Here is a 15,148-nt window from a genome sequence, read left to right as displayed (position 1 = left end):
AGCAAAATCAATCAAATACCTAGGAACAAAGTTGACCAAAGAAGTGAAAGACTTGTATGCTGAAAACTATGAGTCACTACTCAAGGAAATAGAAACTAATACCAAGAAATGCAAAGATATCCCATGCTCATGGATTGGAAGAATAAATATTATCAAAATGAATATTCTCCCCAGAGCCATATACAAATTTAATGTAGTACCCATCAAAGTTCCACCAAGCTTCTTTAAGAGAATAGAACAAACACTACAATCATTTATCTGGAACCTGAAATCACCTAGAATTGCCAAAACCATCTTGAGGAAAAGAAACAGAAATGGAGGCATGACACTCCCAGATCTTAAAATATATTATAAATCCATCATCATCAAAACAGCATGGTACTGGAACAAAAATAGGCACACAGACCAGTGGAACAGAATTGAAAGCCCAGAAGTAAATCCCCACACCTACGGACATCTAATCTTTGATAAGGGGGCCCAAAGGATTAAATGGAAGAAGGAGCTATCTTCAATAAATGGTGCTGGGATAACTGGGTTGTAACATGTGGAATTGTAACATTCTTAGCCTACGGTCTTGTTAAGCATTATTAAATCACTTAAAAAAAAAAAAAAGCTTACAATTGACTGTCACTTTCTCTTGATACAGGTTTGTTTTTCTTTTCTTTTTTTTCTACTCCAACTTCCAACATTTCTTAAATGCCTAATGTTCACTCAGTCTTGAGAACTTGGTTTTGAAGGAGTGATACAATAAATCATTAATTTTTATGGTGGAAAAAGAGAAAAAAATAACAGTTTTTTAGGAAAAGAATGCTGGTGAGAAACTATGGGAAAGCTATTGAAGACACTGAAAGGGGGACATTGTTGTGATTCCAACAGGAGTTTGGGACTATTAGCATACCAATGACTTCACCCTGAGGCAGGACAGAGAAGAGAATATATAAAAGCACAGGACTTTGAGCTGGTTGCTCTCTTTAGCTGCTGCTTCTTCTCCTGGTTAAAAGCATAATGGCTGAGGTACTTCAGGTATCCGCCATGGCTACTTCTCCTGGGAACTGTACACGTGTGACTCTGGTAGCTAGTAAACTTTTAGACCGAACCTGGGTCCTTTTGTATTGTAATATGTATGATTAACCGGTTATGCAACAGCCCAGACCCCTACCCTAAATATATTTTTTCATGCTTATCTCAGTCTTAGGTTATTGCCTGTGAGCAAGGCAAATTTCAACTCATTCTAAGTAAAGATAATCTAGCCATAATAAAGGGGAAGGAGAGGCCATATCTGAAAGACCAAATATATCCCCAGGAAAAATATGTTATGTTCTAACTGACAGAATTGTATTTCATGGTCACCCTTAGCTACAGGTAAGACCAATAGCATATACTTTTCACTGGATATATTGCTTTCCCAAACAAAATATGAAGCCTTCTTATTTTTCTAAAGAATCCCTAGTAGGCATCTGCACTGGAAAATAGCAAATTACAATAGCCGGTTTGAACAACAAAGAGCCTAAAATATGCCTCTTTCATCTGAACACTTTCTCCATAAGCAAAAATTAGTATCTTATCATTAGGAAGGAATGAAGACTGAACAGAAATGCTAGTATTTATTGTATGTAAAATAATGAATTTGACCAGCTAGGAAAACAGCTCAGCTAGTAAAAGACAGGACTTGTGTGCATATACCTACTGGTATTAAACCCCTGGTGCCACTTATACCAGAGTTATTCTCTAGCTTCTCTCTCTCATGTGAAATGGAATAAATAAAGTAAAACTTGAAAATTGATGGTAGTAGCTAATACATATGGGATTTTTACCATGTATAAGGCATTGTGGTCCATAGATTCATATATGTAGATCATTTAATTTTCTAAATAACTCTATGAAATCTGTGGGACTCACAAAGTCTTGCTTTTTTGATACTGATGCACAGTGTACAGTATTTTCTTTTTCTTTTTTTAATTTTTTTATTATCTATTATCTTTATTTATTAGATAGAACAGTCAGAAATTGAGAGAGAAGGAGGAGATAGAGAGATACCTACAGCCCTGCTTCACCACTCGCAAAGCTTTCCCCCTACAGGTGGGGGTCAGCGACTCGAACCCTCGTCCTTTCACACAGTAACACGTAGATCAACCAGGTGCGCCACCACCTGGCCTCCAGCTTACAGTATTTTCTCTTTTTGTTAGGATTCAGTTATGTTTTCAGATATGTTTTATTTTATATTATTCTCATGGCCAGTTTATGAGCTGCAGGTATTTTTATTTATGTCATTTCAGAATAAACTCATATTTCAAATTCTTACATGACTTTCTTGAGGCCAGAAAGCTGCCAATGTGGATTATAACTTTCCCAACCCTTTAGCAAGTTGGTTTAAGCACTTTTGTTATTTATGTATACTTTTATGAGTAGGAAAATTTAAATTTAAGCTTAACAAAATTCTCTAAATGACTCAGCAATATATCAATTTAATATATACTAGACCCTATGTTTGGTGGGGGTATAAAAACTAAGAATCAACCTGTTATCCTTGAAGAGTGCATTAAATTGGAAATAAACAGAAATGAAAATATCATGTAAGAAACAAGGTGATTGTTGTTTTAGTAGCAGTACATAAAAGTTTATGAGGAAGGAAGGAACCATTAATTCTACCTAAGAGGTAACTTCAGAGCTTGAAATCATGTAACTATAGAGCATTAATAAGGTGCTGTATTGAAATTCTTTAATTATGGCATGTATACATTCTATATACTGATAATATTAATTTTGAGTAAAACTAGGTAAGGTAAAAAGAAATAACAATTCCTAGGTCATTAGGACAACAGAATAAGTGGTAGGCTTTTGATTTTACAATGAATGCTCTTTTCATTTCATCTAAAATATGCATTTGTAGATTAATAGTTTTCTTACATCCTACCCAAAGCAGTCTAATTGTTGTGTCTGTACTGTAACTTTTATCCTACTCTCCAGTGTATTAAAAATATAATCTTCTTTTCAAAAAGCAAAAAAAGAAACACAAAAATCCTCTGAGCCTCTTGCAAATTGCATTAGGTACAGTCCATTAGTAAGGAACAAACCTTACAAATCTCATCAACCTGTTTCTAAATTGAGTTTCCTCTAAGACTACTGTGGGAATATTCCTTTCTGATTTGTCAAAGTCCAATTATTTAATATGGAGAACACACAGGTTATACTTTCCAGGCCCTTACCAAGTTAAGGTACTTTCTTAACCCCTGATGAGGTCTCCACAAAGTGCTTATACTTACATCTTTGGTTTCATCTCCAGGCCTCATTTTCCTGGCAGTTATATCCCATCTTTGCCCCCCAATAAAAAAAGAGAAGAAAAAAAAACCACTATTAATTAAAAATATTATTTTCCACACCAGTTTTCTTAAAATGTGTAATTTATAAATTATATATGTATATGGTATATATTTTTCATTATAAATGTATGTGTTCTTGTCTTTAAAATAAACACATTAATATAATGCAAAAAAGAATAATTTCTTAGTTTTAACATTGTGGTATCTATGGAGACTAGAAATGAGAAATGATCCCACTCATCAACAGAAGTTGAGAAAGATCAGAAAGGGAAACTAAAGACAGGATCTGACTAAATTGAAAGTAGGGCATCAAAGTAAAAACCCCGTGATGAGCAGGAGGGTGGACGTGAGGCTTCCTGGGCCAGAGGGGGGTGGGGTGGGGGTAGGGGCTGGTGGGTGGGATGGGACACCATCTTTTGGTGATGGGAATGGTGTTTATGTACACACCTATTAAATTGTAGTCATATAAATCACTAATTAATATGAGAGGGGAAAAATTGATTGTATGTTTAACAAAGGGACTTTTCAAAGCTAAACCAATTACCAAATAATGTGATGATAACAGTAACTATCCATTGTCTTCTCAAACCCTAAGACAGCAGGAACCTCATATTTCCACTATAGAGCCTAAACTTCCCCCAGTCCTGGAACCCTAGGGTAGGGCCCACTTTCCCTTATGCTTCTCCCAATTCTTATCAAATAATATTGCATCCGCTGATCACAACCTAATCAACGAAACAAGTGCCACCCCAGCATGCTTCACTGTTGTTAAAATTCGGGGGCTCTAGCTGGCCGGGCTAGCTTCACAGTCGGGTAACAGAGACGACCAGAGACATACGGCTGGGCAGGGAAGCTGTATTTCTTTATTCAGGAACAATGATTCATAAACTAAACCAAACTAATCACCAAACAGAACTCTGCTGCCTCTTCCCCCCCGCGGTGGCGCCAAGCACTCTCAAACTCTACCACTCTCCAACTCTGCAACTCTGGAGCTCTGGAACCCTCTCGGGGTTCCTCGGGGTGGGGCCAAGCAGGCCCGCAAAACTAGCAGGAATGATCTAATTTTCTTGGCGGGGGAGAGCTAGAACAACCCAATGTAAAGCATACAACACTTCACTTCAGACTGTGTCCAGAGACTTCAGGTGCAGAACAACAACACTTCAGCTTCATCACTCGGGTGAGACCTTTCCTTTCATAGTATTTTCTAATTCCATCCCAGGTGGTTCACTTCCTAACAAAGTCCCAAAACCTAGATATAGACCAGATTCCAGGAGATAGAACTTATGTTCACAGGTATCCATAAACTAGGGTGAATATATATACCTGAAAGCAGTAGTACATTACAGTTTGCAGTGAGTACCCCCCAACACTTCATCTCCACTATTCCAACCTTTGGGTCCATGATTCTTCAACAATTTGTTTGGCTTTGTATGTTAACTCTCTTTTCAGCCACCAGGTTCCAGATGCCATCAGGATGCCGGCCAGGCTTCCCTGGACTGAAGATCCCACCAATGCATCCTGGAGCTCCGCTTCCCCAGAGACTCACCCTTCTAGGGAAAGAGAGAGGCAGACTGGAAGTATGGATCAACCAGTCAATGCCCATGTTCAGTGGGAAGCAATTACAGAAGCCAGACCTTCCACCTTCTGCAACCCACAATGACCCTGGGTCCATGCTCCCAGAGAGATAGAGAATGGGAAAGCTATTGGGGAGGGGATGGGATATGGAGATTGGATGGCGGGAATTGTGTGGAGTTGTACCCCCCTCATCCTATGATTTTGTTAATGTCTCCTTTCTTAAATAAATTAATTTTAAAAAATGACTTCTTTTTCTTTCTTTTCTTTTTTTTTTCTTTTTCTTTCTTTCTTTCTTCCTTTCTTTCTTTCTTTTTTTTTTTTTTTTTTGGAGAATCTGCTATTTGGGTAAGACTCAGTAGAAATGTCTCATCTGTTCCAGATGCTTTTGACTGATGACTCACACATTTTTGTGACACATGCTACACCCAATTGTAACATGCATACACAGTATCACCTGGATAACTCATAATGTTGTAGTGAGTAGGTTGAGTAAAAGATCACTGAAAAAGAAGGACGGAGAAAAAAAGAGACACAGATTAAGTAACAAAATAAAAAGGACAAATACAAATACAGGAAGAGAAGGGGAGAAAGGGAACAGGAAAGGAGACAGAGATAGAATAAAGGAAATGTATTCTGAAACACTCCACAAAAATGACCTGGCTTCAAAAGTCACATTACATTGTTTCTACAAAACTGTAACATCCAGAACAGTAAGAAGTACCACAGTGGGGGCAGGGCAATAGCATACCAGGTTAAACGCACATGGTCACAGCACAAGAACCACATAAGGATCCCAGCTTGAGCCCCCAGCTCCCCAACTGCATTGGGATCCCTTCACAAGCAATGAAGCAGGTCTGCAGGTGTCTATCTTTCTCTTCTCCTTTCTGTCTCCCCTCCCTTCTTGATTTCTCTCTGTCCTATGGAACAACAATAAGAGCAATAGCAACAATAATAAAAACGGGAGTCTGTCGGTAGTGCTACGGGTTAAACCCACGTGGCACAAAATGCAAGTATTGGCAAGGATCCTACAGGGGAGTCGCTTCACAGGTGGTGAAGCAGGTCTGCAGGTGTCTATCTTTCTCTCCCCCTCTCTGTCTTCCCCCTCCCTCTTCATTTCTTTCTGTCCTAACAACGACATCACTAACAACAACATAAATACAACAACAATAAAAAACAATAAGGACAACAAAAGGGAAAATAAATAAATATAAAAAATTAAAAAACAACAATGATAAGCAACAAAGGCAACAAAACAGAAAAAGTAGCCTTCAGGAGCAGTGGGTTCATAGCAAAGACACCAAGCCCCATAGATAACCCTGGAGGCAAAAAAGAAAAAGAAAGAAAGAAAAAGAAAGAAAGAAAGAAAGAAAGAAAGAAAGAAAGAAAGAAAGAAAGAAAGAAAGAAAGTAGGAAAATACCATAGCAAATTCAAAGGAAGGAAAGATATCAGGACTTTTGGTTGGAAAAATTTTTAATTGTGGGAAGAACTTTGTAAAATATGATTACAACAGAATAACTATATGGATACAATCATTTTATGGAAACGGTTATCCACAATTATTTAAAACATTAGAAATTAGTCATTCTGATCCTTCTGTCTTTGACTTAAGTAACATTGAAATGCTACAATAAAAATGCAGCAATGAGATAATGCCTTAAATTTTTTACTAGGGAAGTGTCTTATTTCAATAAAATAAGCATGCCTTATCATATTTACCTTCCTTCTTTTACTTCCTATCCTTTGGTTGTTTATTTTCTCATTTTAGGCTATGAGGATGGTAACTATGACTAATAATAATAGTCCTTTGGAAGACTTTTTGTTGTTGTTGTTAGTTTTATTTATTTTTCTTTTGCCATCAAAGTTATTGTTGTACAATAACTGTTATTGTAGCTGCACAATTTCAGCACACCTGGTGTTCTTTTTTCCCCCTTTTAGATAGATTAGAGAGATTGGAATGAAAGAGAGAGAGAGAGTAGAGAGACATCGCAGCACTGTTCCATTATTTTTTTCATTTAAATTTTTTTATATTTATTTTCCCTTTTGTTGCCCTTGTTTTTTTTTATTGTTGTAGTTATTATTGTTGTTACTGATATCGCCGTTGTTAGGACAAACAGAAATGGAGAGAGGAGGGGAAGACAGAGAGGGGAAGAGAAAGATAAACACCTGCAGACCTGCTTCACCACTGGTGAAGCGACTCTCCGGCAGGTGGGGAACTGGGGGCTCGAACCAGGATCCTTCCTCCAGTCCTTGTGCTTTACTCCAAGTGAGCTAAATCCGCTGGACTACTGCCCGACTCCCCTGATCCATCATTCTTGAAGCACTCCTCCAGGTGCTTCCATATGATAACCAGGGGTTTTAACCCAGGTCCTCACACATGGTAATGTGTGTGCTCTACTACCCAGGGAAGTTCATTATTTTAAAACTCTTTTAAATTGCCAGGAGGTTATTACTGTGTCTTGGTGCTTACATGACTAAATCATCACCACTGCTGGTGCTTACCTTTTTTTCTTTTCTTGTTTTTTCTTTTCTGTCAAGATAGAGAGAAATTGAGAAGGAAAGGGGAGATAGGAAGATAGAAAGAGGCAACTGCAGCACTGCCTCACTATTCACTCATGAAGCTTCTCCCCTGCAGTTGGGGCAGGTGATCTATTTATAATTTAGAGAGGCTTTGAGAAAGCTTTAATTGCTGGGTTTATTCCAATGTGGGCATGGAGTTCTGATTAATTCACTAAGATTTACACACTGGAAAATTTGAGCCTTACACTCTGATATGGTAGAGAAAGTTTAGAAGAGACTGTTGATGAATCCCCAACTAATGAACTAAACTTCTAGAGATCTGGTCACTCAATCTCACATCAGTTTTATGGGTGAATAACCAATATTTCAATGAGTGTTCTTTAAAGTTGAAATTAGTCGGAGGAAACAGCATAATGTTTATGTAAAAAAAAAATAGTCATGTCTGACATACCAAAGATCCCATGTTTAAGCTCTGGCACTCTGGGATGCATTGGATCGACCTTCTCGTGGTGCATCCCGTGAGTACCCATTCATTGGGGAAACTGACGATCCTTCCTAGCCGACTGAATACACATGGATCCCAGTCACTTTGAAAGCCAGCAACAAGCAGCTCCTGACAGCTTTCAACCTGACGCTGTTGACTGGCTATGGAAGAAGGGCAAACGCTAGAAGAAGAACTACCAGAAAACAGAGATAAGTTGTGCTCTGGGGGAAAAAATAAGCAAAGTAATGAATTTTAGTTGCTGATTTCTGAGATCAAAAAATGAAAACCCAAACTTGTGTAGATGGAAGCAATAAGTAAATCAGTGTACATGAAGTGCCTGGCACTGGAAAGATTTAATAAAAAATAATTCATTATCAATGGTAATATCTGGGTTTATGAAGTAGCTAATATGATAGAATACAATTTTTTCAATATTTATTATTTTCCCTTTTGTTGCCCTTGTTTTTTATTGTTGTAGTTATTATTGCTGTTGTTGTCACCGTTGTTGGATAAGACAGCGAGAAATGGAGAGAGGAAGGAAGGACAGAGGGGGAGAAAAAGATAGACACCTGCAGACCTGCTTCACTGCGATGGACAGCTCAGGCTGGGGAGCAGCAGGAGTTGTCAGGGTCTGCTGAAGAGAGCCTCGGGTGGGTCAGGAGTCGGCGCGCACCTCTCCAGATTCAAAGGAGGTCTCGAAACTTTACATCAGGCTCAGCCTGACGCTGTTGACTGGCTACAGAAGGGCAAACACTAGAAGAAGAATTGGAGGGTGAATCTGAACTCAATGTTTATTAGACAGGCACGCGTTTATATACTTTTTAGCATTTACATGATATTTTGAAAGCAGGAATCTGGAACAGAAAGTAAAGCATTTCTGATAATTGTGGTTATTTCAAGGGAGTGTCAAGCCCTGTGGGAGTAACCTGCAATGCATTCATGAGTAGGAGCTCTCTGTAAAAATTTAACTTTCTCCCTATTGTGAAAATCTAACTCCCTCCTTAATCATGGGGGGGGGGGGGCAGCGTAAGCTAAGGCTTTGGCTTCTAAGGGGGGCAACATATGTCTGATTGAGAAATTTTCTTAAAAGTGTATGTATGTCTTCTATTCCTGATACCTCTTCTGGCTCATTACTTTTTAATATATTTTCTAATTTTGATTTATCTACATTAGGGACTCTAGATCTACCGCAGTCTCTGTATCTGGTGCACCACAAATGTGTCAATTGGGTCTACAATTTATAACGTGTTCTGAGAGGAAGCAAACACCAAGGAGGTCTGCTTCTTGCTAATCTTTCTAAAAAGGGCAAACTATACCAGGATACATGAGTGCCATTAATACTAACTTTTCTGTCACCCTGCATGTAGGCACAGGTATAGTGCAAAGGGCAGTCAGTGGGCTTAGGTAAATATTTGTGGTAAAGATAGTGAGGAAACCACAGTCCACCACCCATGGGGTAAGCTGGTCCCCATTTGGTCATAACTGTAGGTGCTGGTCTGCGGTAGGACCCTCTGTCTGGTTTTCTAACTTGCTGAACTCTGGGTTTTTCTTCAGTTTCTATTTCTTGGAAATGTGAGTCATCAGGGACTGTATCCTGAGCTGGGCCTCCGGGAATCAGTGACTGAGTGTCCTGGTCATTTGTTATTAATTTATAGACCAGGGCAGCTTATCCCCACCTGTTCCCACCAAACATAAGACTCATTGTGATCATAAGAATAATGGATTGTAATCTAAATTTAATCGGCATGCCATGTCCCATTCCCAGAATCACTCTTCCTTAAAGATGTGGTTCCCGGGTGCTGACTTTGTCAGACCCTTCATTTTTGGTTTGACAGGGACGTGGCACTTCACCCCTTGTGAAGTGACTCCCTAGCAGGTGGGGAGCCGGGACTCCAACCGGGATCCTTATGCAGGTCCTTGTGCTTTGCGCCATGTACACTTAACCCACTGCACTACTCCGGTAGAGTACTTATTTTAACCATGTGTGAGGACCCATGTTCAAACCCCCACCCATGACATGGGAACATCTAAAGTGGAAAAGCTTCACAAGTTGTGGAGTGACGCTGAGATCTCTCTCTATCCTCCTCTTTTTCTTATTCTCTCTGCCTCTGTCTCTCAATCTTTCTGTCTCCAAAAGAGAGAAACAAATGACCATTGGGAGAAGTGTATTCATGCAGACACTGAACCCTAATGGTAAATCTGGTGACAAATAATATTATTAAAATTGAATATGACACATTTATCTTCTGTGTTTTTTTCCTTTTTTTTTTTAGCACCTGATTTAGCTATGGTTGACAGGAGGCAACTCAGCAGGACCTAGTAAGTTATTTTCTAGCCTAGTGGACACTATTTCATCTCTCCATGTGGTCATCACTCAGGAGCACACTCCCATTAAGTCAGACATAGGTCTATAGGTCACATAGATTCCTGTTCCTGGCACACATAACTTTAACGCCCCCCCCCCCCCCCCCACTCTTTGTGGATCCATGCAGTTTCTGCCTTTTTCTACAGGAAGATTTTCTGTACTTGAAGGCAGCCTTGGCTACAGTGAAACCTTCTTTTCAGTGGATGCAGTAGATGTGTTTCCCCTCCTCCTGTGTTCTCCACAAAACTGAAATTACCTATTTTCTTCTCAATTAAATGCTACAATATATTGAGTTCAGAGTAAGAAAGACACTTGGGGGTTGGGCGGTAATGGCAGCGGGTCAAGAGCATGTGGCGCAAAGTGCAAGGACCAGCATAAGGATCCAGGTTTGTCCCTGGCTCCCCACCTGCAGGGGAGTCCCTTCACAGGTGGTGAAGCAGGTCTGCAGGTGTCCATCTTTCTCCCCCCGTCTCTCCATTTCTCTCTGTCCTATCCAACAATGAACGACATCAACAACAACAACAATAATAACTACAACAAGGCTACAACAACAAGGGCAACAAAAAGGGGGCAAAAAAGGACTCCAGGAGCAGTGGATTCATGGTGCAGGCACCGAGCCCCAGCGATAACCCTGGACAAAAAAAATAAGAAGAAGAAAAGAAAAGAAAAGAAAAAAAGAAAAAAGAAAAGAAAGACAATGTACCACTTTGGCTTTGTCACAGCTTCCAATTTCCTTGGTATTTTGATCACCTGTGACACATGCAAAGGTGATTTCTAGTAAACAGTCACAAATTTACTCATTAGAAGACTCTTATAATATACTTTCCATTTCATTGGATAATATGGCATGTGAGCATGGTGTACTTTCGTGCTGCTGGCCACATAACATTTTATTAGGAAAATAGACAGTGTTGTCATTATCAAGGGAAATTGTCAAGAGACCAGCAATAAGAAAGCAAAACTTGTTTTGAGAAGTGACAGAATTTCAGGCTAATTCAAACTTAAGGAAGGCACACTGTGTCCTCTGAAAATATAGTTTTTTTGAATACATATGAAATAGGACATAAATTATTTGCCCAACTTTACATAAATGTTATAGGGGATAATTATTAATATATACTTTGAAAGATTAAATAGGAATATATATATATACATATATATATATATAGGTCAGTACATTGCATAGAAATAAAAGATATTCATTAAATGTTGTCAACTATTTTTTCTTTTTTTTAATTTTTATTTATAAAAAGGAAACATTGACAAAACCATAGGATAAGAGGGGTACAGCTTTGCACAATTCCCATGACCATACCACACTATACCATCCCCTCCACTGGTAGCTTTCCTATTCTTCAACCCTCTGGGAGTATGGACCCAAGGTCATTGTGGGATGCAGAAGGTGAAAGGTCTGGCTTCTGTAATTGCTTCCCTGATGAACATGGGAATTGACAGGTCGATCCACACTCCCAGCCTGTCTCTCTCTTTCCCTAGTGGGGAATCATGGACCTAAAGGCTGGAATAGTGCAGATGAAGTGTTGGAGGGTCCACCAATTTATAGATAGCTAGTTGGCATATTTTAGTTATATTCCAAAGGGCCTGTTGTTGTTGTTGTGTGTTTGTTTTGCCTGAGCCTGAAATCTTATATGCAAGTGTATCCTAATTATTGTCTGGGGAGATGATGTCATGGCTAGGAAAAGAACCAGAAATCTGGCTCAGGGAAGAGAGTAGCTCCCTAATATGGGAAAGGGGTATAAATATTACTGTAAACCCCATTGATTTGATGTGATCTGGGGCCCATATTTAGCTTAGGAGCCTGTGTGACCTCTACATCCCTCTTGATCTGAGTTCACATTCTGTGGTCATGAGTAGGAACATTCCATGCTGGCCCAGTATTGACCTATCTTCCTCAGATGTAGGAAGATTCGGTGGTTGGAATATTCTCTAACATTGTTGATCCAAGTTGAGGGCAAGGTCCTATTGGGGCTCACAAAGACGTCTATTGTGTTGTTCCTGATAGAAATGACAGGTAACAATGGAGAGAGGGTTAAGTGCACTTGGCGTAAAGCCAATAACCAGCAAAAGGATCCTGGTTCAATCCCCCCACTCCACATCTGCAGAGGAGTCACTTTACAAGAGGCAAAGCAAGTCTGCAGGTGTCTGTCTCTCCCCCTCTCTGTCATCCCCTTCTCTCTCCATTTCTCTCTGTCCTATCAAACAATGACAACAATAAAACAACAAAGGGCAACAAAAGACAATAAATAAATATTAAAACAAAGTAAAATTCTTTAACTGTCAAAGAAAAAGAAATTCAGACAACTTAAATCATGTTCTCAGTGACATACATCTAAATTTAAAGCTCAAAATCAGTAGTATTAAACCTATTGGATTTTTTTATTTCTGTCATTTTTAAGCATATTTTAAAAATTATTATATTTTGCCCAGATAGCCTGAGGGTGCTTCTTCCCGAGCACCTGCTTTCTGAGTTGGAGAGAACTCGACTGGAGCCAACCTAGGCTGCTGCGTGGGAGAGGAATCAGGAACTCGTATCGGGTCACAAGAGAGAGACTATGGGACTCACGGAGCTGGAAGGCAATCCAATGTGTGTTTAATCAGAAAAGAAAATTCTTTTATACATCCCAAGAAGGAAGTGGTAGGGTGTCACTAGGAGAGGGGGCGGAGCAAAAAGTGAGTGCAAACCAGTGGGATTAAATGGTGGAAAATGGTGTGACTAGGAGAGGGGGCGGAGCAAAAAGTGAGTGCAAACCAGTGGGATTAAACCAATGCCCTGCAGGGTGGGTCTCAGGTAAAACAGTGATTATGTAGACCACAGTGTTAAGCAATGGAGCAGGGGGGAGCTGGCATATTGCCCAACAATATTCATTTATTTATTAGATAGAGTAAGTCAGAAATTGAGAGGGAAAGGATTAATAGAAAGGAAGAGAGAGAGACACCTAAATACTGCTTCACAACACACAAGGCTTTTCCCCTGCAGATACAGACTAGGGACTCGAGCCCTGGTCCTTGTGTATTATAACCTGTGTTCTCAACCAGGTGTACCCAGCCCTACATATTGTATTTCTCTTTCCTCTTAGTCATCATACATTCCTCTTTGGTTAGAAGTTAAAAAAAACAGTTGACACCAGCTGGGGCCCTAGTTGGGAAATCGTGAGATTCCCGACTCCCAGAATTTTACTTTTATAAGTTTAAATTAAAAATAAATTGAGAATTTCCATCCTGACTGGGATTTGTGATCAGTATTTAATAAGAAGTTTGTAGTTCTTTAGTTGCACCCATTCAGAAGGTGATTCTAATTCATATGTGTGACCCTAGGTAATTCACTCCCCTGGTCACACACTGTTCACACAGAGTAAGGAACTTAGACCTCACTAACTATGTTATTATTTCCAAGGGTTAACATTTAAAACTATGTTTTACAGAAACATTGAATCATTTTGTAATAGTTATTGGGTAGTGCTATGGATGTGAAACACTTCGAGGTTCTGGGGGATTAAAAAATACATAACATCTCTCTTCAAGGACCTGAAACTATTCTAGACACACACACACACACTTAAAAAAATAGCTTAGATGTCAGAGGAGGGGATGGATACAGGGCTCTGGTGGTGGGAATTGTACCCCTTTTATCTTATGGTTTTGTCATTGTTTCCATTTTATAAATAAATTAATTTAAAAAAATTAAAAGAAAAAGAAAAAATAGCTTAAGAAAGGCCAAGTAATGGCACATGTGATTGAGTACACATGTTAAAATGCACAAGGGCCTGGGTTCAAGCCCCCAGTCACCATCTACAAGCTGAAAGCTTTATGAATAGTGAAGTAGTGCTGCAGATGTTTCTCTGTCTCTCTTCTTGTTTGTCTCCCCTTCCTTCTTGATTTCTGACTTTATCCAATAAATAAATAATGATAATAATAATAAAATTTAAACAAGCCTAGAGGACTGGACAATTAGTTTGTTTTTTAGGATACCTGTCGTGCTATGCATGTGGCCCAAATTTGAGCCCCATTACCACCTGGGAAGTGCTGCAGTCGTACTGAAGGAAGCTTTGGTGCTAATGCATCTCTCAACCTCTACTCTGTCTTCCTCTCTGTCTGAATGAAAAAAGCCAACTCAGAATAGTGAAAGTGTATATTACTATAGCCTTCCCCTCTCTCTCTCTCTCTCTCCCCACCCCAGGAAAGAGCATGCCAAATTATGTTTATGCTATTATAAACCAGAGAAGAGAAGACTACTGAACACTTCCTGAAGTAAATGATCCTCCATGGAACATACAAACCTTAAAGTATACATAATGTTTTATTTAAAAAATAAAGAAAGTGAAATACGTACATGCATGTGTATGATTAGCTAATCCCTGGAAAATAAGTAAATAAGTTAAAACTGGTAAATTCAAGCCATTAGATTCTTTTTTATTTGATTATTTTCAGTGGAATTTTTGTCTAATTTGTATCACTTTTATAAGTACAGATATAGCAAAGGGGTATAACAAAGGTTTAATGGGCTTTTTTTTTAAGTGTTATGATGGTGCACAACAGTAATTCCACAGCTGTAGTCAGAGCTACATCCCAACAGTAGACTAAAACTAGTCTCACTATAGAAGATAATCAGAATGTTTACATGATCTCTTCTTTTTCCATAGTTTCTTTTCTTTTTATTCCTACCTTGCTTACTTCTCTTTACTTCACATTTGTTAAAGTTTATTTTTCATTAATAAGACTGAATTAGGGGCTAGGTGTCAGTATCTGGTGAAGCACACATATTAAAATGCACAATGACCCTAGTTCAAGCCCTCAGTCCCCACATGCGGGGGGGGGGGGCGATTCAGGAGTGGCAAAGAAGTTATACAGTTATCTCTCATTCTATTTTC

This window comes from Erinaceus europaeus, chromosome 1, assembly GCF_950295315.1.
Source record: "Erinaceus europaeus chromosome 1, mEriEur2.1, whole genome shotgun sequence".
NCBI classification, from domain to species: domain Eukaryota; kingdom Metazoa; phylum Chordata; class Mammalia; order Eulipotyphla; family Erinaceidae; genus Erinaceus; species Erinaceus europaeus.
This window is presented reverse-complemented; position numbering follows the sequence as displayed.